The sequence below is a fragment of the Ursus arctos genome, unplaced genomic scaffold (assembly GCF_023065955.2).
Source record: "Ursus arctos isolate Adak ecotype North America unplaced genomic scaffold, UrsArc2.0 scaffold_5, whole genome shotgun sequence".
In the NCBI taxonomy this organism is placed as follows: domain Eukaryota; kingdom Metazoa; phylum Chordata; class Mammalia; order Carnivora; family Ursidae; genus Ursus; species Ursus arctos.
The window spans coordinates 21,648,825-21,675,008 of NW_026623067.1; the positions used below are offsets into that span (position 1 = coordinate 21,648,825).

The 26,184-nt window shown below is 39.2% G+C and overlaps 1 long non-coding RNA gene across 1 annotated transcript in view; it reads left to right on the forward strand.

Annotated features, from left to right (window-relative positions):
- LOC130542784 (uncharacterized) overlaps positions 1-21,503 on the forward strand; it is a 72,715-nt gene extending 51,212 nt beyond the window's left edge. Inside the window, exon 3 of the long non-coding RNA XR_008957587.1 lies at positions 21,127-21,503. This is a non-coding gene — a long non-coding RNA (uncharacterized LOC130542784). The remainder of the gene's footprint in view (positions 1-21,126) is intronic.
- The last annotated feature ends 4,681 nt before the right edge of the window (positions 21,504-26,184 follow it).

Genomic DNA, 26,184 nt, shown 5'->3' on the forward strand with positions numbered 1-26,184 from the left:
TTGAGGTATTTATATACATTTTAAACTGAAATTCACAAACTGGCAGGCTGTTTTCTTTGGCCTGCGTAGCACTTTAATTTTTTAAATTATTTGGTATCTTTTAAAAATTGACATATTTGTGGCAGGATAATCAGGTATGTGAGGGCTCATATTACCAGATGGCATCAATCATCCTAAAATTAATCATACCTGCCCTCTTTCCATTTAACCACAGGCAAACCCTGCCAAGTTCACTTACTTCATTGCCTTGCTGGCCCCAAAGATACCTCTTCTTGTGACTCACTCCCCGCCCCCATGATCACAAATTTAAAAATGGCAGATAAATTTTGAATACTGAATACTGGGTCATGATTTCTCAGGCCTGTGTGTGAATGCTGGTGAGTGCTGGCAACCATTCCATGGAGAGCTGTGAATCTATTTCTGATTTTTTTTTCCCCTGCAGTATACATCATTTTCACCCTGGGTACAGTGTGCTTATTTCCCTCAGATGTCTCAAAAATATCTTTCTGACTATGAACGATACACTCTCCTTCTCTCTCCAGGGTTCTCTCTGAGAATTAGCATCTAAATGAGATTGAAGTTCAAGTTGGTAGGTGGCCTCTGATCATGAATCTTTTCACCTTGTGGTACTAATTTCCTTAAACATCCTGGAAAATCTCTCTAGATGCCTCAGAGAAGAATGCATGACTGTTGCAGAAGATGAGGGCAGGGCGTTTAGATTTATGAGAACTTTGTGGTCAAATCCTTCGGCAGATGGTAAATAAGATCACTTGATTTTATTTATGTCCTATCTACATATTCCAGGAAAACTTCACTTTAAGAGAATATATGACATGGAACACTGCAAAACCTAATAATCTAAAAAACCTGATGGCTGTTTAAGATGAAGTCCAGAGCAATGCTTAAAAATCATGTCATAATGACCCATAGGCTTTGATGAATGAGCCAGTTAGGCTCCCACATTCTCTCAGGCAATCCAACAAGGGGAAACCTGTTTCAGGATATAATCCAGAATGTCTTGAAGATATAAAAAAGTGATCACTCAAAAAATTCTTAGCTGGTGTTCTAAGAGTGGAGAGAGTTTATCCTAGTGGTCTTCATAAACAAAATGTGTTGATATCAAAATAACAATATGAAATGAACAACCCGGAGGACGGGGCCTTGCAGTAAGCACCCAGACAGGAGTGATGACCACCAGCAAGAGAAGGGTGTGCACTCTCCCAAGCCTCCAGCTGGACACCCACACCTAGATGCCATCCGTCCATGGGTTCCAGTGGAGAGCAGGTAGCACGCAATGTCTCCCCACTCATCCCAGCCAGTGCCAACTCCTCTGTGGTGGAGTTACCAGTCTGCCTGCCCCAACCACTCTCCCTGTCCCCAGGCCAGAGGGCAGAGCACAGAGTTTCCCCACATTTTGCCTCCCCTTCCCTAGGACACTCCCAGGCTGGGGGTTTTCCTGTAGGTTTGTATAGTGAAGCCACAGGGAGGGGACCCTGACAATAAATATATTGGAAAAAGATTGGGTCCCCCCTTCCACCTCCACCAAATAAGGTCATGTAGTATATTTAAGTGTTAATTCAATAGGACCATTTCTTATTCTGACCTTTATTCTGAGGAAGTAGTGACATAACCTCAAAGTGAAATTACTTTAAGTCCTGCTTTAGGGGTGCCTGGATGCTCAGTCCTTAAGTGTCTGCCTTTGGCTCAGGTCATGATCCCACGGTCCTGGGATTGAGCCCCGTGCTGGGCTCCCTGCCCCTCGGGGAGCCTCCTTCTCTCTCTCCCACTCCCCCTGCTAGTGTTCCCTCTCTCACTGTCTCTCTCTCTCTCTCTGTCAAATACATAAATAAAATCTTTAAAAAAAAAAAAAAAGTCCTGCTTTAGATGGCTGAGACAATGTCAGTCTTGCCCTGGGCTGAAGAAGTCTGAGGTGGACCGCTTCAAGCCATCTTCTTTCTTTCCTTTTCTTTCACACAGAGAGAGAGAGAGAATGAGCATAAGCAGGGGGAACAGGAGAGGAAGAAGCAGGCTTACCACTGAGTAGGGAGCCTGATATGGGACTCAATCCTAGGACCCTGGGGTAATGACTTGAGCTGAAGTTAGAGGCTTAACCAACTGAGCCACTGAGGCGCCTGTAAGCCATCCACTTTAAATGTGGTTTCTCTTAACTGAACCTAGTGAACAATAGAGGAGAACAGCTCTTCTGATGAATGAGCGCCAACTCCCCTCCATAGTCTATTGACTGAGGTTGAAGTCAGTGATCCCTTAGGAGAGCTGGAGGCCAAAAAAGACTCATGCTAAATTAAGACCATCAACTCTACACAGAAGTGGAAAGAATAGGGTTGGCATTCCCCTTAAGCAATTGTTTAGAATTTGCCTAAATCCACAGATGAATTTATGATAAAAGTTATAAAATTCTATGTCATAGAGCAGGAGTATTTTAGTCAGGAGAAAAATATTAGGGTAGTTATAGATGTACATCTGCTTCTCTTAAGCTCCCATAGGATGAGTGTCAAAACTGCTAATCCTTGTTGCACCCTACAGATAAATTGTATGCAAGGTACACACCAAAATAATAAAACCAACAACAAAATTAATATTAAAATTTATATTTAATATCTGGAAGCATCTATTAGAAAGAATTAGATTTTGTGTTCTTTCTTTATAAAATAATTACCTGGTGGAAGTGTCAGTCTAATATCTAGTATCATCTGCTAATAAATGAGTATTTATGTTCTTTTCTTCTGATAATGGGGCCAGTGGCTACCCAGATTATCTCAAATGGTCTATTAAATTATGGAGAGAATGAAATGGAAAGTATAGAGAAACATTAATGAGATTGACCAGCATTGAAGGCTGTTCAAAATCCTTTTTAAAAGCTTTTCTAATGTGAAAATAAAGTTCATACTGATTTTCTCTAAGAGGATGAATGAACGTATTGTACTATTAGCGCTGATTAGACGTCCAGGATGGTATCTTAACTTTTTGGTTATTTTGAAAGGCATACAAATCTTACTGGAACTGCCTTTTTTACCTAAAGTTTTGTTTAGCTTGTCGGCTTCCTTCATGGCTCATCGTCCTAGTGATCATGAATGCTTGATGACTCAGTCCTGCAAATCTTTATGATTTCAGGTTCAAGGCACTGTGTCAGGTGCTGAATAAGATGAGTCAGTCATTCTCTTCAATGACCCTTTCTTCTCAGCAAACAGGAAGTCTTGACAGCATGATGGCCCTGAGCATAAGCCCTGTAGTCAGACTGCCTGCTCTCACATCTGACCTTGTCCGTTTGGCAAATTATTTTGTCTCTTTGGTTTCAATTGTCCTTATCGAACAATGGGGAGAGTAATTCTCTTGTCCTAAGACTGATAGGAGGATGAAATGAGGTAATCCTTACAAAGCCCTTAGTCACTGTTCCACTGTTGATTATTAATTGTTACTTCGATTGTTATTAATGACATTTTGCAGACAGCCTTCCGTACTCGGGTGTGTGGTGTTCATTGCACATAACGATCATGCCATGTAGAATTTCAGAAGTAGATACTCAACAACCAAGCATTCAATTAATGGGGATATCTTGGTTCTCCTGGGGAAGAACGGCAGACTGTTCCATAATACCTATACTGTGATATCACTTTGGTGAATGCGCCATTAATCTGGTTCTGGCTCAAAACCCACCGATGTCCGAGAGCACAGCATTTCCCCTGAGGTCCAATCACATTACCCTCAAGAATTATGAAGAAAAGCAAATGACACTTCAGAACGTACAATGGGAAATGTAACTCTCAAACAGCCTGGAATTCCAGTCTTTGCCTGACCAGCATATCAGCTCCGAGGGAGTCCGGTAGAATTAAGTTTCATGCTTGGTGAAAACCATATTTCAAAATATGTGAGTTTTAGGACTACAAATTTAAACAGCTTCCAGTCAGAGTAATCATTTTGCCAATGAGATTAAGAAGTAGTCAATGTTCATTGTCTAAGGTTTCCTTTCTTCTAGATGGTGGTTGAATGGACACTGCCTGTATTTGCTCCAATCACTCTGCTCTCTCTCGTCCTGCTTAGCTAAATGTGCTTTTTTCTACTTCCCATCCCGAAGAACACAGCCCTTTTTCAACTCATGAATACACAGTTGGGTTATAAATAGAAGCTCTCAGTCAGTCCTGAGCTTTTAATATGACTTGGGATTTATCAATTTATTTGGTGTGATTTTTAAGGCTTAGTAATATTTCAGAGCAAGTCCTACTCTGAAACAACATTGGTCATAGATGGGAAGTACGTAAAGGGTAAAAACCAGTAAGGACTTCTATTTAGCTTGCTTTTCCAATTTGGAGATAAAGAACATGTTTTTACAATATATAAGAAAAAGTCAAATGACTCTCTGAAGCGACTAGCAACACAGTCTAGATTCTCATTATTTTATAACACAGTTGTTTTCCCTACTGCCTCGAGAGAAAATAAAATGTTCCTGAAAAAGCAATTTCAGTGAAAGATCTATTAAAATGTAAACATTATGAACTTTCATATTGTTGTACCTAGAAAAATAGGTAGGTTTTAAAGCGAAGTAAAGTGAATGAATAAGCTCTCACGTTTTCACTTTCACATGTTGGATGGAAGCCTCTCTTCTCTTTAACTATATATGAAAATAAGCGTGTGTTCCACAGCAAATAGACCCACCCTCCACACACTCACAGGTATGAAAGTGTACAAAATATACACAAAGACTTTTGGAGTTACTTTCATGCTTTCAATTAAAAATTGTTTATTTTATGATCTTGTTGATCATCATGAAGAAGATTTCTGTCGTTTTGAGATGGGTCAAATTTTACCCTATTAGGAAAGGATTCTCAGAATCCTCAGTTTAAATTGTTTATTGACTACTTATAATGGCTAGTTTTCCTTGCAGATGAAAAAAGCAGCCTGCCACCTGGGACAGACTCTAACATGGACCAAAATAGAGATCCTCTTGGTTCTGCATACTAGCCCGTGTTTCTTTAAACAGTTCCTACTTAAATTAATAGAGCTCCTTTTTTTTTTTTTTTGAAGATTGTATTTATTTATTTGAGAGATGGAGGGAGAGAGAGCACAAGCAGAGGGAACAAGAGGGACAAGCAGTCTCCGTGCTCAGCATGGAGACTGATGCGGGCTCGGTCCCAGGACCTTGAGATCGCGACCTGAGCCGAAATCAAGAGTCGTACTCTCAACCAACTGAGCCACTCAGGCGCCCTAATATAAATGGATTCTTATACCTCCAAATGGCAGGTGAAATATGTTAAACCATTAGCAACTCCAAGTATTAATTGAATGAATGTATTGAAATGTCTTCAGGTTTTATTGCAGTTTGATGGTTTAGATTATATCTCTGGTATATTTTAATAAGAGAAGACAGAGAAATATCCTTCATATTTATCTCTGTGTGAGAAACAAGAAACAAAAAAGGGCCCCGGACACCTTTCAAGTAGGTAGATGCCAAGAGGTAGCACCTCATAATAATCCTAATTATTATTATAAAGTAGTTTGCTTCTATTAGCATGTCCTATACGCTGAGTACTCTTCTAAGCATCCTTGTGCATACCAATTTACTTAATTTTCCCAGGAATGCCCTGGTGAAAGTTACATTACAGTTCTTATTAACACAGCAGGAATCCGAGGCCTGGGGAGTTTCTGCAGTTTTGCCCAGGGCTACCCGGCTACTAAGTGACAGTACTGAGCCCTTATCCAGGGACTCTGGCTTGTGAAATCATGTTCTTTTTTTTTTTTTTTTATAATGATTTTTTATTTTATTATGTTAGTCACCATACAGTACATCCCCGGTTTCCGATGTAAGGCTCCATGACTCATTAGTTGCGTATAACACCCAGTGCACCATGCAATACGTGCCCTCCTTACTACCCATCACCGGTCTATCCCATTCCCCCACCCCCCTCCCCTCTGAGGCCCTCAGTTTGTTTCTCATAGTCCATAGTCTCTCATGGTTCATTCCCCCTTCTGTTTACCCCCCCTTTCTTTATCCCTTTCTTCCCCTACCGATCTTCCCAGTTCTTATGTTCCATAGATGAGAGAAATCATATGATAATTGTCTTTCTCTGCTTGACTTATTTCACTTAGCATTATCTCCTCCAGTGCCGTCCATGTTGCAGCAAATGTTGAGAACTCGTTCTTTCTGATGGCTGAGTAATATTCCATTGTATATATGGACCACAACTTCTTAATCCAGTCATTGTTGGTGGGAATGCAAGTTGGTACAGCCACTCGTGAAATCATGTTCTTAATCAGTAGCCTGTGATATATTTTTTTTTATAGCAGTGAAAAGATAGAGGGAAGAAAACAAGAGAAAGGAAGTGTTTTGGAGGCCTGCCCTGTGCCAATACCTGAGCCACGCACAGGATTGTATTTACAGAGAATACTGATCGCAAGGCCGGGGCACCTGGGGTGGCTCAGTTGGTTGAGTGTCTGACTCTTGATCTCAGCTCAGGTCATCATCTCAGGTTTGTGAGTTCAAGCCCCACATTGGCTCTATGCTCAGCAAGGAGTCGGCTTGAGATTCTCTTTCCCTCTTCCTGTGCCCCTCCCCCTCGCTCACCCTCTCTCTCTCTAAAATAAATAAATCAATAAATCGAAGAAAAAAAAAACTGATCCCAAGGCCTGAAACTTTTTAATTTTACCCATAGGCTCCTGGGGAAATGAAGAATTTAATGCCTTCAGCGTTCTCGGTCCATTAAGAGGTGGTACTGCCTTGTTTCTGAGACTCTTTCCAGTTCCTATCTTCCGTTTCTCTGCTTCATGACCAAATAAAACAGTTTTTCCTTTTTCCATGACTACCTATGTCTGACTGTCACCTTCTTTGTAAGCCTAAGTTACAACCTTTACAGTCTGCCTTTGGGAAGTAGCCCTCCGTGTGCACTGGTTTCTGTACCACCCCTCTGCCCCAGCGTCCTGCCACAGAAAATACATTCATTGGCAGAAGTAATACTTTGTGTGGAAAATCGAAGCGGCTGACAGATGGCATCCTCTACCATTTGGTTTTGAAATTAAAGGATCACCTATGTATTTGGATCCGACAAGGTGTCATTGTTGTTTTCATCTCACAACGTGTGATAGAGAGCAAGCCTCTTCAACAGTATCAGGCTTTGCCTGCTGCACAGTAAATTCTTAATGGCTGCTGGGTCTGACTGTAAGCCCAGGACTCAGTGACGTTTTTCCAGGCGCCGTGGATTTTATCCTCATTTTCCAGCGGAGATTTAATACTCCAGCTGCTTCATACCACAGATTGAGTCGGGGAAATAACTCCCGGCAGAAACAAACATCTCTCCCTGCCAACCTCATCTCCTGCCCAACTTGCTCTGAGCAAAACGTTTCCACAGTTCTTAAAGTAACCAAGAATGGAGAGAAAGCAGTTTTAAGCCTTTATTTTCAACAGAGAGTTAGGAGTTCTTGCACCAATGTGTTCCTTCCAAACGGCGCTCTTTGATTTTTCTAACCGTGTAGTCGTTTTCTTCAGCTCAGTAACAAAGGGGCAGTGATTGAGTTCTGGGTCAAGCATGGGGCCAGGCTTGTGGGCGAATTTTCATAAAAATAATCGGTGCCTTCTAGGCTATCAAAATTTATTCAGAAAAGAAGTGAGGATGGAAAAAGAAAGTTGTGAAGTGTTCCACGGAGGAGACAGGACTTTTGAGAATGATGCCTGATGTCATAAAGCAATGGAGCAAATAGACTGTTGTATAATGGATGATGCATTTAAACTGATACGGAAGAATCTGAAGGATATGAATGGGAGCAGTCAGTTTGATGGATAGATAATGAGAAGTCACTTTCAGTTCCTGCTCATTCATAAAGTTGAGGGTCTTTGTAATCGGGAAACCGGAAAGGTGGTTGATACCCTCTGGACTGTTCATGATTTACTCGTCAGGTTCTAACACTGCAACAGGCATCATTCCCTTTTCCCTCTCTTCGCTAAACAAGTTTTCCCAGAGATTTCTCAAGGAGCAGGGAGGAACAGGCCTTCAAACAAACCAAGAGCATCGGGACAAATGCCCCCAGATGTACGTACAGAGTGATCTAAACGCACAGATGAAGAATGTCAGAAAGATAACAAGATCCCAGAGGTCTTCGCAGAGGAAGTCATGTCTGCGTTATCAAAACGAGTTTGTCAGGCAGGCGACGGGGAATGCTGTCTGCTTCCGTCACACCTTCCTCGTTCTACCCTGCCGCCACGATCATGAAACACATGTAATTAATGAAAGATTGCGTTAAACGTTTCCAACAACTGACAGATCTCGGTCCACAAACCAAGTTACGAATCAAACTGTAGCCCCCATTGTTAATATTGGTTCTCGGTTAGTGAAACTCGGTTTGTTTCCTTCACAGTGTTCACATAGACATGGCCTCTCTATAGTCCTTGAAAAGTGGCTTTGAATTCCATCTATGAGTTTTAAACAAGTAAGTACATGCTAAGTTTTAGACTCCTGTGCCTGAGTGAATTGACGTATTCCACCACTTTCTGAAATGGTTTATTCTCTCAGAAAGTACAGTGTTACTTTTTGATCTGACGAGTCGTCTTTATTTAAAAAAATTGCAGAATGAAATATATGTGACACGTTAAAAGAGTCTAACTGTATTAATTGACAGCATTCATTCTTCATGAACTGTGGAGGTAGTTGGGATATTGTTACTCGAGTTATTTTTTTAAAATTCTCACTTTGAAAGACAGTTGGGCAGTTTCTCAACAAAACTCAACTAACTCTTACCTTAGAATCACACTCTGTGGCATTTACTCAAAGGATTTGAAAACTTATGTCCACACAGAAACTTGCATACAGATGTTTACAGTAGCTTTTTTCATAAATGCCCAAATGGGGAAGCCACCAAGATGTTCTTGGATGAGTGAATGGGTCAATAAACTGATATATCCAGACCATGGAATATTATTCAGTGCTAAGAAGAAATGAACTACCAAGCCATGAAAAGACATGGAGGAAATTTAAATGCATATTTCTACGTGAAAGAAGGCAATCTAAAAAGGCTGCATTGTATTTAATCCCCACTATATGACATTCTGGAAAAGGCAAAATTATGGAGACCCTAAACATATCAGTGGTCACCAGGGGTGGGTGGGGAGGGAGGGTTAAATAGAGCAGAGAGGAGGTTTATGACATCGAAACCAGTCCCTGTGATACTAGCATGGTGAATACGTGTCATTATACCTTTGTCCACATCCATAGCCTCTACATCACTGAGTGAACTCCAGTGTCATCTGTGGGCTTCGGTGATAATGATGTGTTGACATGGGATCATCAGCGCACCATCTGATTGGGGAGTGTTGATAAGAGTGGAGACCATGCATGTGTGGGGACAGGTGGTATGTGAGGATCTTTGTATCTTCTAATTTTGCTGTAAACCTAAAACTAAAAGTAAAATCTGTTATTTTTTTTTTTTTTAAAGAGTTCTGATTTGCACAATCCCCAATCTGGTTGCTTAATCCACCTTGATGAATGGCTGCATGCAACCAGAAGTTTTATTACATATTATTATTTCACCTGATTTGACTATGTGTATCATGGCGTTCCCCTTTGTCCATTACCATGTAAAACTATGTCCAACGTTCAACGCGTCATTTTATTCAGTATTACATATATTAGAGTTATCTCCTTGCGTTTCCATTTCACACTTCCTTTCCATAAATTCCTGTCATTCAGCCTTGAGTCATAGAAGTGGTCGTCAAGGTGGATTATACACATTAACCCTTAGGTGTTCCCTTTTCAAAGATGACACAAAAATGATAACATTAAGACCTGATTTCTGGTCATTTTTTTATATAGGTGGTTTTTCCTATCTTATTTAACTTGATTTATTTATTTGATTCTTTACAATAATGTTTTGTTTACCGGACATTAATTATTTCTTTTAATTCATTTTCCTTCTGTATAAAATACTTCTCCCAAACTTCACTCAAGAACTCATTCCTTACACTTTGGGTACTTGACTACCATTTCATAATTATCACTTACCCGTTACTTGAAACCTAGTTGAGACTACTTTATACTAGTGATTCCAGTCCATTTTATTTCAAACTTGGCTCTGGCTTTTCCTCTGGTAGCTAATGTCTTTTCAGTAAGGTTCTCACACCTGCTTGGAAGAAGCATAATCTGTTCTTTGTTTGTTTCAAAGGTCATGATTTACATTTCTATTAAAATCCCTGTGTGCCTGCCACTGTAATTTTTGTATGTGTGGGTGCCTATCTTAATCCAGGTGGCTGGCAAGGAAATCACCTTTTCCTACCAGACGCCTGGGTTCCCTCAAACTTGCAGGTTTTAAGTTTGAAATAGATGTCTTAAAAAAATTCTGTTTACAGAGTCTTTTGTTATTTCCAAGCTCTTCGGCTTCTCTCAGTGCATTATTCATTTATTATTTAGCACTGGCCTCTTTCCAGTGTGCTTTCAATTTTTACCCTGGCCCTGCTGTTCTGCTTACTACATTTCTTAGTATCACCTGAATTCTTTTATTTTTTGCCTTTTGCCCTCATTTGTCTTTTCCTTACAAAGCTTCTTTACTTAAATAATAGATGTAGAGTTTATGATCCCAGAGAATTGAGCGATGTATTTTATGACTAAAGAAGGTGGGAACAGGAGCAAAATATGTAAGCTTTTGTGATGTGGTTTATGGTTATAATGTTTTGTCTTTCCCCAAGCTATCTGAGATTTCCCTAATAACTTAATTTCTGTTGTCATCCCTATATATAACCTGAGAAAAACCTTTGGGTCATCTCACATTACTAACCGCATATGTAAGACGGATACCGTAATTTAAGCCATCTGTTGCTCATTTCATTAAGGGGAACATAGGAGTTAGATAGGGTGAGATAGTAATACTGTATACTTTTTGGAAACCAGAGGTTTAAGCCCTCGAAAAGAAATAAATGAGCGAAAGGGACTGTAATTACCTGAGTTACATGGCTTCCATTCCCATTAACTATCATCATATTGTCATGAAATTGGTGGTGGTGTTTCCTTTATCATTTTGGGCTCTACCTTCCAATTATTTTACCTGAGGGCTCCGTGGTACCCTTTTACCAACCTATTCTGGTCCCCTTTCTTCCTCTTGAGTGTGTTTGTGGCCATTCGCTGCTGCTCTATTCCATTAAATTATCTCTACCTAAAGCCCTATTTCTTCCTGACATTTAGAAAAAGTGTTGCCAATAGCAGAGGGGCCAAGCTGGGAACTATTCAGGGCAATGTGACAGTTACTGAGTTTGAGTGATAGAGAATGCATTCTGAAAGGGAATGGGAACAATAACCAGGTTAATTAAGGAGAACTCTAATTAATGGAGAATCTGAAGAAAGAAATGATTCTCCAGGCTACCCTTGAGGAGTAACAGCATATTAACCTTCTCAAATATTTGTGAGCGTCTTGTAATTGCATCATGTATAAAGATACACTTCCACACCAGAAACACGCCTTTTAGGTCCATTTCCAGGAAGTACTATATTTTGTTCCTCCACCAAAATGACTGTTCATGACTTTTTTTTTTTTTTTAAGATTTTGTCTATTTGAGAAAGAGAGCAGGAACAACCATGGGGGAGGAGCAGATGGGGAGGGAAATGAGAGTGGGAGAGAGAATTCCCAGCAGACTACATGCCAAGCAGGGAGCCCCATGCAGGGCTGGATCTCACATCCTTGAGATCGTGACCTGAGCCAAAACTAAGAGTTGGATCCACCCAGGCACCCTGACTGTTCATGACTTTTAAGTCAATCTGTGATATATAAGAAGATAGATGACGTCGTCTATTATATGATAATAGCCTTCATTTATTTATTCCTTGAATAAACCTCTATAGTATCCAGCACTCCCTGATCATTCTTGAAATGAGGCAGCCTCGCCTTTGAAGGGGAGAAGTTCAATGAAGAAGACAAGCACGTGATCAGGTCATCACAGTATGGCCTATTGGAGCTCTGCTAATACCTTGCACAATGTTTTGCATTCCCTTCACTTATAGTCCATTATGTCCTCTATTCACTTTCCACATGTTAGTGCTAGACTCACCTGAATAGAGTAGGGATATATGGGTGGATGTATAGTGTTGGTTGGAGACCTCCTGACTAGAAGAAACCATTACTGGAGAGGCTAGACCCTGACCCATTGGATGGAGCCTTTTGTGAGCCAATAGGGACCATTGATCATACTCAAAATGCTGCCTTAGTGTTTCTGTCAGGAAATAAAAATAAAATCAGAGCGTATAGAAATGGAGATGTAAGGCAGGGAAAGCACAGTACGATCAGGGTGCTGCCCAAAGTCTTACCATGTTAGTATTTAGAGAAAGATAGAAAAGATGAGTAAACCTGGATTTTACTTCCCTTAACAGTCGACCCAATCACTTTCTGTGTGAAGTCGTGTGTGGGTACGCTGCATATTTTTCCATCTATGATGATTAATTATAATTCTTCAGAATTCCTTAATGAGTATAGAATTGGATTAGTCATAAAAATTGGTTTGGTCTCATTGTTAGTCCAATATACTGTGCTTTTATTTATTGTGTATATTTAGTCGAGTAATTTCATGTGTACAGTAAAAACAAGCTGATTCACCAGATAATTTAACTTACATCTAAACATATGTTCTTGTCCATGTCATTACTCTGCTTTCCCTTACATGATGTCATCTGTCTAAAGTCTACTCATCTTTCATACATGTTCCTCTTTATGTGGTTCTTTGTGGACCTAAATGTTTCCCAAGAAGTATCTTTCCAACTTAGTTTACTTTATTAAAAGGCCTCCGGGGTGCCTGGGTTAAGCCTCCAACTCTTGATTTCAGCTCAGGTCATGATCTCAGGGTTGTGAGATCAAGCACCACGACAGGCTCTGTGCTCAGCATGCAGTCTGCTTGTCCCTCTCCCTCTGCTCCTCCCCCTGCTCTCTCTCTCTCATGAATAAAAATAAAATCTTAAAAATAAAAGGGCTCACACTTTACATGGTCTTGGAGATAAGATTTTTTTTCACGGACTATTATACTGCTGAAATTGATCCTTGCTGTGCATGGTACCATAGTTTCTTCATTCCGACCGCTTGATGATAATCCATTGTTAAATACTCCGTGGCTTGTTTGTGTCCTCATCACGGACACTTGGATTGTTTCCATTTGATTGTTTTCTATTGTGAACAGTCTTGCTATGAACATTCTCGTACATGTCCTCTGTCATGCCTGGACAATAGTTTGTTCTGTATATACCTTTAGAAGTATATACCTTTTAAGATATGTAATGTTTAGCCATCGGAGATATGCATAACTGTTTTTTAGAGCATGGCTTTGTCAGTAATCCCTCATTCTTTCAATCGTCTAGTGTCCTCGTATGTTACATAAGCACATGGTTCTACTACATGGATGAATTTGTCTATTCTTTGCTAATACCGCACTATCTGAATTTCTATTTCTTCGTAAGTCTTTCTATTCAGTTAACCTGGTGGATTCTGACTCTTGAATCTTCCATTTGAATGTAGAAACTAAAGCGTTTCATTTAAATCTCTGTTGAGACTTTAATTGGAATTGTATTGAGTATGTAGTTTAGTTTGGGATAATTGATGTATTTGTGATAGTGTGTGTTTTTATCCTTGAATATAGCATATCACTTTATTTAGGTCTTCTCTAAAATGTTGTAATCAGGATTTAGATTTTACCTGTAGAAGTTCTTGCACTTTGATTCATTCTTAGACAGCTGTTTTTTTTTTTCCTGTTAGCATTTTTGCTGTAATTACTTTACTCTTCTGTTTATTGTTGCATAAAATGCAACTGCTTTCTTTTTATCATTAAGCTTAAAACTAACTACCTTGTTAAATGCTAATAAAAAAAAAAGTTTGTAGATTTCTTTGGTCGTGCGAGTTCTCTGAGGGAGGAATTTTGTTTGCTTCTCAACATTGAAAAGGTCACCTTGCGGAGTGGAAATAAGTACAAAACTTACTGTTTTTGTCTTATGAGCAAATAGTCCACATAGAATATGATGGGTATTAGGAGAGCTTGATCTACTGGAGGCATCATTAAATTCTATCTATGGAGAGGGCTACGTACATGCCTCAAAAGCAGACAATACCACTATACCCATTTGGGTTTTCTTTGGATAGGTTCACTGGAAATTACAGTAATAAAAAAATATAAAGTTATATAGGTAACCTGCGGTCTCACTATGTACAATTTCAGGATCACAAGGGGTAGATATGTGATTTTTTGACATCCCAGAGCAATGCTGGTTCAGTGTCCTCACCACACCTACTTGAAGAAATTGAGTATTTTCACATCATTCACAGGAAGGAACACCAAATATCAGTTATCAGTTTATTCTTTTTTCTTTCTTTGGTGTGTGTAGGCTTGTTGAAATAATCTCTTTTATTTTAGGACAAAGAAAATGATGTGATATTTGACATGTTTGAAAGAATCGTATGTGTCCCTTCAAGTCAGATGAAGAGAGAAAATTAGTTCATTTTTTGCAGAGAGAATTTTCCTTTGGAATTTTGTGTCTCCATTCCAAATGACAAACTTTGATTCTATTAGTAAATAGCAAACTCTGATTGTGTAGCAAATAACAAAAAGGACTAAGATGTGGAAAGGAAGACCGTCCATAACTGTATTGTTGATTTGGAAAATGAATCTTGTACCCCTCACCTCTGGCAGCCTTTAGTGTGTTCTCAGTATTGATGGGTCTATTTCTGCTTTTGTTTGTTTGTTTATTTGCCTTATTTTTTTAGGCATGTAAGTGAAACCATTTATTATTTGTCTTTGACTTATTTCACTTAGCATTATACATTCTGGGTCCATCCATGTTGTCACAAATGACAAGATCTCGCCTTCTTTATCTCTTCATCTATGGACGGATACTTAGGTTGCTTCCATATAATCTCTTTGGAAAATGTGTTGGCAATAAGTATTTAAGCTTGATGTGTGGATACAGAAATTCAACTTCAAGATTATGTTCAAGTAAAGTGTGTATATATGTTCACCGAAATACATGCTCAGTAATGCATATAACAACACTACTTATAATAGCTCCAAAGCGGAAGCAGTACAGATGTCCATCAACAAAAGAAGGGATAAATGCATTGTGGATGAATCATAATACTTCATACTAGATGGCAGTGAAAATGAGCCAACTATTGTTACAAGCAATAGTATGGATAAGTCACTCAAATACAGTGTTTCATTGAATAAACTAGATTCCAAAGAATGTATCTGTATGATTCTACTTACCCAGAATTCAAAAATAGGCAACATTAAGCTAGACTCTTAGAGGTTAAGGTAGTGAATGGTACCTCCGACAGGAAAATGGAATGAGTGATAGGAGGAGACAGGAAGTGCTGGAGGGCTGGGTGTCGCTCTGTTTCTGAACTTGGATTGTCGTCACACTGTCAGGTGCACGCCTGTGATGGGTTCACCTTTCATGACACGTGTTACACTTCGTTGAAAAGTTGATTTTAGAAGTAAATGATTTCTGTCAACTTAATAGGTCTTTTCAAATTCAGTTTTATTGAAGAGACCATGGCAAATGAGGAGTCTGTGATGGAAAATGTAATGAGTGTAGGACCTGATGAAACATGTATAAGATTTTAAATTTTAGATTCTTTTTTTAAAAATTTTTAGATTCTATAAAATATTTTTTGTTTACTTGTTAGATACGTTAATGTATGAAGTAAATTTTATCTAGCTGGTTTTATGGCATAGCACCTGTGAAATATGTGAAGGGTAAGCAGTAGAAACGATTTTGTGGGTATGTACGTGTGTTTGAGTTCTTTGTGAGTTTACGTATTTTTTCTGATTTTGGCCAAAATAACTGTGCTCGTTTCCTGATTTTTATCTTTTGCATACATAATTGAAATCAATATTCAATCAGTATATGTTGGAGACTTATTCATAGTAGTTCTGTAAATTTGCTTTGATGCTTTTTTTTTTAAAAATATTCATTTGACAGAGAGAGAGGGTGCGAGTGCACAGAAGCAGTGGGGAGGGGCAGAGGGAGAAGGAGAAGCCAACTCCCTGCTGAGCAGGGAACCTGACATAGGGCTCTATCCCAGGACCCTGAGATCATGACCTGAGCCAAAGGCAGATACTTAATAGACTGAGCCACCCACGTGCCCCAATCTCTATTTGATAGAAATGTAAATTGAAGGACATACATTCATTTATTCACCAACTTCCAATAACATGGAATGGAGACCTTTTGGCAGTGAGATCTGAACTCAGAGGGCGAACTCTCTCCCCTCTACCATGCTGTCACTGAATCTCTAATTCCATAATCCCCACGTTCTACTTTTGTGAGTTATAGTTTCCAAATTAAATATCTCTCCCCTTCTAAACTCTAAGCTCTTTTACTTCAGAAATCATATCACAAAACCTACACAAAAAGTAGTTACAGATATATGTTAAATTAATACAGTATATTAAATAAGACTTAATACACACACACACACACACACACACACACACACACACAAAGACCACTATTCTTCTCCCATTTCATTTAATCACAGAAGTCTTCTAAAGCCTCAACACATACCTAAGTTTGTCGTGATCTACAAACAGAGCTGTCTTCATAGTTTTATAACTTATTTTTAAAATTTTTAATGTATTTTTGAGTATTAAAATTAATTTTCAACTCAGCATTTTTCCTGTTTAGAGTCTTTTTTAAACAAACTGAATTATAATTGATATGCAATATTCTAGTTTCAGATGTACAACATAGGGATTTGACAGTTCTATACATTACCCAGTGTTCACTGTGACGTGTGTGGTCACCATATGTCACCATATAACATTATTACAATATTATTGTACTCACTCTGCTGTACTTTCCCTTTTCTTTTCTTTTTTTTAAGATTTTATTTATTTGAGAGAGAACGTAATAGTGGGGAGAGAGAGAGAGACAGAAGGAGAGGGAGAAGCAGATTCCCCGCTGAGCAGGGAGCCCGACGTGGGGCTCGATCCCAGGACCCTGAGATCATGACCTGAGCTGAAGGCAGACGCTTAACTGACTGAACCACCCAGGCGCCCCTCTGCTGTACTTTTCACCTCCCTGACTTATATGATAATTGGAAGTTTATACCTCTTAATCCCATTCACCTATTTAACCCCTCCCCCTACCACCTTCCCTCGAGCACCTACCAGAGCTAGTTCTCTTTATTGTTATGAAGTAAATTAATTTGTTCTCTGTACTTAAGTCTTTTTGTTTGCTTTTCTGTTTTGTTTTTTAGATTTCGTTTGCTTTGTAATAACATTAAGTTATTATTTGATTATGTAATGATAGCAAATGAAAAGTCTAGCACACAGTATAATAACATTGAAATCAAAACACAGTAAACAAAAAGATGGGCATCTTTTAGATATTCTTTTGCCGTTCTTCTTAATATGTTGTTGTGTTTTTCAAATAGCCATGCCTCTTTAAATGACAGGCTTTATTTTCAGATTGAAATCTATAATCAAAACATATTCCCAAATGAAGTATGAATGTTGGCAGAGGTTCAGTACTCCTGATTTTAAAATAAATTAGAGAAATCAAGTGGAAAGAGCCATTTCCTTTAACTAATGAAATGGGATCAGGTTCTCTATTTTCTAGCTCTCTGTTCTTATAAGGGTTGGAGCTAAAGTAGAACGAATTGAGCAGTTTGACTATAAATAGGAAATAGAACAGTGCCACTTCTAACGTAGTATGTTGAATTGTTGACCTGCCATATCCATTGGCAAGTGGAGAGTACTCTAGTGATTCACTTATCTAGTTCTTGATGTTGGTTAAAAAAAAAATTCCTTCTACGTAAGAAAAAAGGAGAGCCCCATATTTCAGTTTCCTTCTTCAAATTCAATGTAGGCTTACAACTCAGTCTGCTTTTGAAAATGAATTTTTTCTGCTATTTTTCTCCTGAGTACAGCCTTCATGCAGAAAACTACACATTGTTTTTAGACAGACTCCTGTTTTTTTCCAGAATTTCAAATGGTTCTCCAAAGGAAAGGAAGTTATAAAAGTACTACCCACATATACCATAAGGGTTTCTTTTAAAGGGGAAAGTAAGTCTGGAAAGTCTCCCAAGTTTTCTGAATGCATATTTATTAAATGTTTTATTACACTTCTGGGTTTGGTTCTGGATAAAACACCCCCCCCCAAAAAGGACCACCTTTTCCTCCAGACAGTTTAACTATTTTGGGATGTGGGTCTCAAATGATAGTTCAGAAATGGTGGGTGAAGGGAAGACTTTATCAAGTAGTTTTTCAAAATCACTTGGTAGAAATTTAAAGAATTAGAGTAAATTATGGAATGCCCATCTTGCACATAAGTGAAAAACAAGCAGGGAAAAAACCATACTGCCCATTCCAAACCAATACCAGCACATGTCCCAGGCTGGACCCCATTCCCTTGTCTTTAAAATTCAGATTTTACCTTCGATTCTCTCTGTAGCTGCACCTCTCTCCTACCTCTTGGAATTCATTTTACCCTATAATTATATGTTAAGTAACAATAGACTTTTGCCCAGCTCATCCTTGACCTCTCCCCCAGGGGAAAGAAAGAAGGAAAGGAAAGGGAAAGGAAATGGGGAAAGGAAAAGGGAAAGGAGTAGAGAGAAAGGAAAAATAAAAGAAGAAAGGGAGGGAGGAAGGAGGAAAAGAGAAACCCTTTTTCATTTTTAATTATCCCATTACTATTGTGGAGAAATAAGTAATGAGTAGCAAATTAGATAGGAGAATGTTATAAAATTTCTAGTTGTCTTCGAGAGTCCTCATTGTAATTATTTCTCAGTTGATATATTTATTTTTAAGATCTTTTCCTAGTAATACTCTCTCTCTCTATCTTTCGGTTCCTACCCCTTCAGTCTTGAAATGCTGGAATGACCTTCAAGACATTTAACAATCTAATCCCTGCTTTTTTTATGGGCATCATTCAATCAGAACAACTGCCAGCTATAAACCTCTGAATGTCCCTCTTGGTATATGCATCCCAGATGGAATTAAACACACGTTACATGCTCCTGCCCAGAGTTCGACAATATCCACCTCAATGTACCCCCTTCTTTTATAAGGAAAAGATCCCTCTTAATCTCTTCAAGCTTAGGTCAGGTTTGACTCCCCTTTCGCCAGTTGTTAATATATTTGTAGTAATGTACCACCTCCTCGTATTTTTTTCTCAGCCTGTACAATCTCTTTTTAATATTTTCTTCTTTTTTTTTTTTAAAGATTTTATTTATTTATTCAACAGAGATAGAGACAGCCAGCGAGAGAGGGAACACAAGCAGGGGGAGTGGGAGAGGAAGAAGCAGGCTCATAGCCGAAGAGCCTGATGTGGGGCTCGATCCCATAATGCTGGGATCACGCCCTGAGCCAAAGGCAGACGCTTAACCACTGTGCAACCCAGGCGCCCCTAATATTTTCTTCTCAAACATCCATGTGAGCCTAGGGATGTGCTCTTACCTGCAGGTCAAGTGTGTTAGACAGAAGAAGTGGTCAGAGCTGCACGTAGAACTTTACACTGTGCAACTTTTTATCTCTAAGACCAATAAGGATTAAAATGAGATATTTTTGTAATCTGATGTGAAAAATAAGATGTAAAATCCATTGCTAACCTGTGCTTTTGAGCAAAACAATTTACAAAGAGCCGGAAAAGACAGTGACTTTGACTTGAAGCATTTTTGACTTAGAAAAAGAGCTTACAATCTCATAAAAATATGTATAATATCTCAGAAAGACTCCAGTGTTTTGTGAAATGATCTAAACCTTCCAAGTTTGGGAAGGTCCATTTTCTGACCTTTTCAAAGATTAAAGCAGACTGCAAACAGTGTGACCTCTGAGATTACCAGCCAACTCTCACAGTAATAGTAGTTTGTCTTTAGACGAAAATGATAAGAATCACAACTTATGTCACCTGAAGGAAAAACAAAAACACAAGAGAAATGCTTCTTAGTGGCTGAGAAGAATACTGAAGCAGCTTATAAAACTGAAGGAGAAACGCTTCGCATGAAGGCTTCAGACATGATATTGGGATTTAATGCTAGCAAGACTCTCTTATCTCTGCTAGTTTTTACTGGATTTCATTTTTCTACATAAAGTCTCCGCGTTATGAGAAATGTCTGAGAGCCCTGTAATCTTATACTTAAGATCTGAGAAGATAAGAATCCCCCCCCATTTTCAATTCAGAAATTATGGGAAGGACTCCACATGAGCTGGCCTGGGTTTCATGTGTCCCATTGCACTGGGGATGAAGGGAGCACTGATGTTGGTAATGCTCTGGGAGTACCAATAAAAGGGATAGGTTTTCCAAGGGAGGTGCAGTGCTTTTATGAGAAGACAGGATGTTAAGAAACTGTCCTGAGCCTTGCAAGTATGAGGACTGGGGTGCCTACACACACACACACACACACACACACACACACACGTTACTATGATTTAATTCACTCCCGGATCTGTGAAAGATGTACCCATGGCATCATTCAATACTAGGCTACAGAAAAGTGATGGGGAAAGGAGACCATGTGGCCACAGTTTCCGAAATACTTCTTTTGTTCTCTGCAGAAGGGTAGCAGCCATGACAATTCCTAATTCTTAGCGAGGAAGAGATTATTTATCTATATAGAATTATCATGAATATACAAGAGTGGATTTTGCACTGCGGTATAATACCAGGTTGCATACCAGGAATGTATGAGTCCCCGAGGGTGTACGTTTCTGTATTAGAATCCTTCATTCAGTTAGCTGTGTTTTAGGCATTGTGTGCATTACCCGGGTGGGGATATAAATCGTGTGAAAACACAATCCCGTCATTTCCCTAAAAAGGCAGACCTTTTGTTCAAATTAATTCCACACCTATATAGTAACACTTTGGGCACATGATATTGTAGGGGAAGCAGAAGTGAAAAAGTGTTTATCTAGGAATTCATAGTCTCTATGCGGCATCCCTCCCACCCCCACCTGCAAACTCATACAAATAAAAAATAATCTAGAGTAGCCCAGAGTTTAGGAGGCATTATTGCAATGCTAACCAAATATTGCGTATGCTCTTGTGTATGTCCGTGTGTGTAGGTAGAGGGGCTATCTAGGAGAACTTTTAAAAGAAAAAGGGCATCTTCTGATTAACTTTGCTGTATTTCTGAATCCTTTCCCCCCTCTATCCTGTCTAGTGACCTTCTGCGTAACAGAACTTGAGGAGGAGATAAAACCTGTAATGAGGAGAATTCAAAGTTGGGAAAGCGGAGTCAAGAGCTGAGTAAGATACTGAACTGTCACAGGTCAACAAGAACCTGGAAATGTTTGCCCCCAGTGAAGGCAACAGAAGCAACCACCAAAGCCTGAGGTCGAGTGTCAGGAATCTGCAGCTGTGGGAAATCAGGGAACAGAGAGCGCATGCATTTGCGCACGCGCAGATGGGCGTACGGAGAGGCGCGGCGCCGGTGCTGCGTGGAATCTCAGTGCTCCGCTCACCCGCCAAGGTCCAAGCGCAGCCGGTGGAGTAGGCGGAAAATGCACGCCTCCGGAATGTAATGTCCTCTCTTCCTTTACACAGGTAAGGGAATTAGGCTTCGCATCTATTACCTTGATTTATCATATGCTATCTTACAATGCTAAGCAAAAAAGCAAAAGTTATGATAGACTTTTAAAGCAGAATTTAATAACTAACTGAAATCCATAATCTACCAAGGCAGACAGACTTAATTTAGATACATTTACCTTAAAACTCGTCCGGCAGCAGATTCATGTTTTATGAAAATGATAGATATAAAAGGTCTACAAACGTTGAAGAGTTAGATGGGAGGGCATTTGGGGTACAGAATGAGAGAATGGTGAAAAAGAAAAGAAAAGAAAAGAAGAAAGAAAGAAAGAAAGAAAGAAAGAAAGAAAGAAAGAAAGAAAGAAAGAAAGAAAGAAAGAAAAAGAAGAAAAGGAGGGGAGGGGAGAGGAGAGGAGAGGAAAATCCTGTTTAGATCATGGGATTACATGATTTCCGGGAATCTGTAATGAAAGATAAGAGCTGCACGTGTGTAACAAACAGTATGGTATCTGCAGAGCCTGATAGTGAATAAAAAATGTTTCAACAAATTAAGGCTTGCTGGAGATCCAGCCCTGAAATATAAGATCACGCTTTTAGTAGCTAGAACAAATATATCAGTTTGATGCTTTTCATTGATGCAGTCTACCCATAACTCTTAAACAGACAAAACCATAACTCAACATTATCCTTCTATCAGAGTCTTTTTCTTTAAGCACTGGTTTCTCATAACACTTGGCGTTATGCACATGACTCATGAAGAAGACTGTGTTTATTCCAGTTATGTTAATTTGCTATCTCTTTTGCCCTCGATTAGAGAAACTTGGGTTTACATTTAATTCCTATATAGTGATGTCAAGCTGTGAGAAATTTTACCCGGGTTGAGGATCCTGCACTTTTCCATTTATCCTAGCTACTAAGATATATTGCGACTTGGAATATCTTAGTGGTGCCTTATGTAATTTTGAATAGGAAAAATAGTCTGAAGTGATTCAATATGATGTACGTGTTGAAAGGAAACTCCTAAGTAACCCAGTGATTCCCAGGGTAAAGAAGTCATGCAGTTTTTTTGCTGAGCCGTGTGGAACATCTCTGGGGCCACAGATCATTTACAAGCCATGGATGGGTATTACTGCGTTAGTACATAGAGCATCTAGTGAACCATGTGTGGGCTGGGTGCTCTAGGAGCCATTGGGGGGTTTCCTTACATCCCTCCTACCACAAGAGGGCTTTAGCGGTGGGGGTGGGGGCATAGAGAGACACTGGTGAAAATAACAGTTCAGGGATTGAGGGAGAAGTTACAAGTGGCCCAGTATTGTGTGTCTTTGTTGTGTCAGGGAGCTAAGGGGAGAAGCATTGGTGATGAGATCCCACCACAGTCCTGGTCACACAAGATCACACAAGACCCCTCCTGGAGCCTTTCCCCTCTTATCCTCACTTCTTATCCCAAAATATAAGTCACAAATACAACATCAATATAAAACATACACATATATATATAAAACAAATGAGTGTGTGTATGTCTAAGAGAGAGAGAGGGAAGGAGGGAGGGAGGGGCCCTTTTAACTAGCTTCTTTTTTTTAAAAGATTTTATTTATTTGAGAAAGAGCAAGCACGAGTGGGGGGGGGGTGGAGGCAGAGAGAGAAGCCAACTCCCTGCTGAGCAGGGAGTCCCACAGGGAGCTCCATCCCAGGACCCTGGGATCACGACCTGATCTGAAGGCAGACACTTAACCAACACTCAACCAACTTAGGTACCCCTAACTAGCTTCTTTCTAAAGGTCCAATGAGACTAAGTAACATTCTGTTTCCTCTTCAAAACATACCAATGCCCACAACACTGACAACTCGTAGCTTCTCGCCTGCTGTCCAGCCTATGTGGGCAGTTCCAGTACGAAACTGAGCTGTGTGCTGCTCATATGTAATTATCGTGTATCCCCCAGAGCACTTTTATGCCTAAAGGACTTGTCATTAAATAATTACTTCATTAAACACATAAAAATCCACTTGCATTTTTATATTCCAGATACTACTACATTCCCAATCAAGCATAAAATAGACTATGAAAACCATGTAAAATATACTTCTTGCCTTCTGTTTATGATTCAGAGTGGTATCTGTACAGAGCTTTTGTGTTTGTTTTGGCTTGAAGTGGCACTCATTTTTAGAGGTTAAATCTTTGATTCTTCACCAAAATGTTTCCTGGGGCTTGGCTTGCTGTAATTTGTCTAGTGCGTCCTGCTTTTTAAGGTGTTTTTATGATACATGCATCTTTGGATGAAGTAAAGGAAATCACCGTGTGATGATTATTAATATATATAGTGCAAGAATCCCCAAGCGGCCCGTGGTGCTCCTCCCACTTTGTCCTTGGTCGTTTCTGGAAATACACAACGTGGCTGATGGCCGTAACTCCAGCAGGTTTCTGTGTGTCTACTAAGCTCTATTCTAGCTTGAATGGACTACATACCTAGGTTCTTTTTTGCTTCCGTTTTCTGATTGCGTGATCCCTTCATGTACTAGAAATTTCCAAAACATAGTAATATGGGGTTCTTCTTGTCTCTGTACATAAACCCTCTACTTTGGGACCTAGACCACCAGTATAAATTATTTCCCGTTAGTGTTCTTCAGCTTTGAAGGATTAATTTACTACTACATTTATTAAAAAATATTAAGGGAAATAAAAGAGAGTAGAAACATGTTTTTGTTTTATTTTGTTTCGTGGTTTAAAACTGCAGGCCGTTGGGAGAAGCACACTCATATTCTGTTAGCTAGATGTCCAGGTTTTACCGAAAAACTCTGGTATTCGCGGGTTGTTTTATTTAACCCAGTGAATGACACACTTCATAATAGTTGCATATTTTCTGTCTTCTTGTGGTATAGATTCTATGGCTTTTTTTTTTTTCCAGTCTAAAACCTCTGTAATTCTTATAAAATCAAAAATTACTTTGCAGGTCTGGGAACTTCTTTAATAACTACCTTCTGTCTTGACCCTATTTCTTATTTATGTTCCATATTCCATTTTACATTTTTTTGTGACAGTTAAAAGTAAATCATATTAACAATAATACACAAATAGGTGCTTAGTTGATCAACACAGATGATTATGACTTAAGATATGTTATGACATATCTTTACTGTCTTTGAAGGAAAAAAAAATATCTTTAACTGTGATATTTAAGGAAAGCCAGTGCTGTCCACTTAGCTTTGCTCCACTAACTGGTACTCATTGCTAATTTACATCTTACTATTTTTCTGAACATTTCTGAACATTCTCCTCAATGGAGAAAAAGATCAGCAGTGAGTCAGCTCTCACCTAAAGGAAATAATTAGGTCATTGTTCTGAGTTGCTCAGTGATTTTGAGGAGAACGCCAAGCTGTCTGATCGAAAGTAAAATGATGACAGTGATTTTTTTTTTAACAGTGATCTTGAGATTAATTATACTGCTGTTCTTAAAAAGGTTATGTGCTTTCTGCCAATTATTATGAGTACCCTGAAGAATAAATTCATCCTTATGGACAACGGCTATATCCTTATTGAAGAACATTAGAGGATATAATGATACCTAAGACCCAGACTGGCCCCCTTACCTCACGGGGCACGAATAACCTGTATGCGCTATTTCATATTAGTTTCCAGTTTTCACTCTCACTGAGAGGAAAACTGTCCACAGTATCAGCAATGCTCTACTCTTCACCTAAGCAAGGAAACATAAAGGTAGGCCATAAAGCACAAAACAGGTGACTCTCCGAAAATTGCTGTATCTGGCAAATATCTTCCATATATTCCAGCAGTTTTAAGTGAAAGTAAGGTGTACTTGCATTTTCAGAGCAAAAAAAGTTGTAAATTATTTAAAATCCACAGATCCACTTGATGTTATGCTCCAGCACACGATTCTAGAAATTTTGTTTGTAACCATTAAAACTTCTGGAAGCTTGAAAAATAACTTTCTGATTCTCAAGCCAGGGTGTAATGAAACTTCCTGCTGAAAGTTCAGACTAGCATTCATGAAGCGCGAGGGATGAGCCGAAGGGAAAAACAGGAGGAGAGAAATGATCGGTGTGAGATATAATTAATCTCCTGTTCCTTCCAAGTTGTTGATGGGGATGCCTGGGGAGTGGGGAGGAGAACGAGCGCTCTGGAAAAAAAAAAATGTCTGAGGGTTTCGCAGGGCATGTTCTCAGCTACTTACATTTCTGGTAGAGTCGATTTCTCTTGCATTCGTTGAGGGCAGTGCATATGCCTCTGTGATTGTGTGCCCCAAGGTGTTCCTACGACCCTCTGTAACTACTCCCAGGGGAGACTAGAAGATCCAAAATATGTCAGTATTACGTTCATACATCTGAGTATAAGCATACCGAGAAACACTATAGGAAATATTCTATGTCGCTAGCTAAACTGAGAATACTGTACACTTGGCAGTTTTTAAACTGAGACTACTTTGAAGAGAAGAATTGAGAACATCTGCTTAGGAAATTAAAACCTAAAACGTCCCCGGCTGTTCCGTGTATACTTGAAAAGAACGTATGTTTTGATGTTGGGCCTAATGTTCTATAAATGGCAAAGAACTCGAATGGGTTGAATTAATGTTTAAATTATCACCTTCCCATCCCTGGTGCTGTCGTGGTCATGTAATTCATTTCTGCGTACCCTCTAAGCCCAGGATTACGTAGTTGTTACGTTTATTTTAAAGAC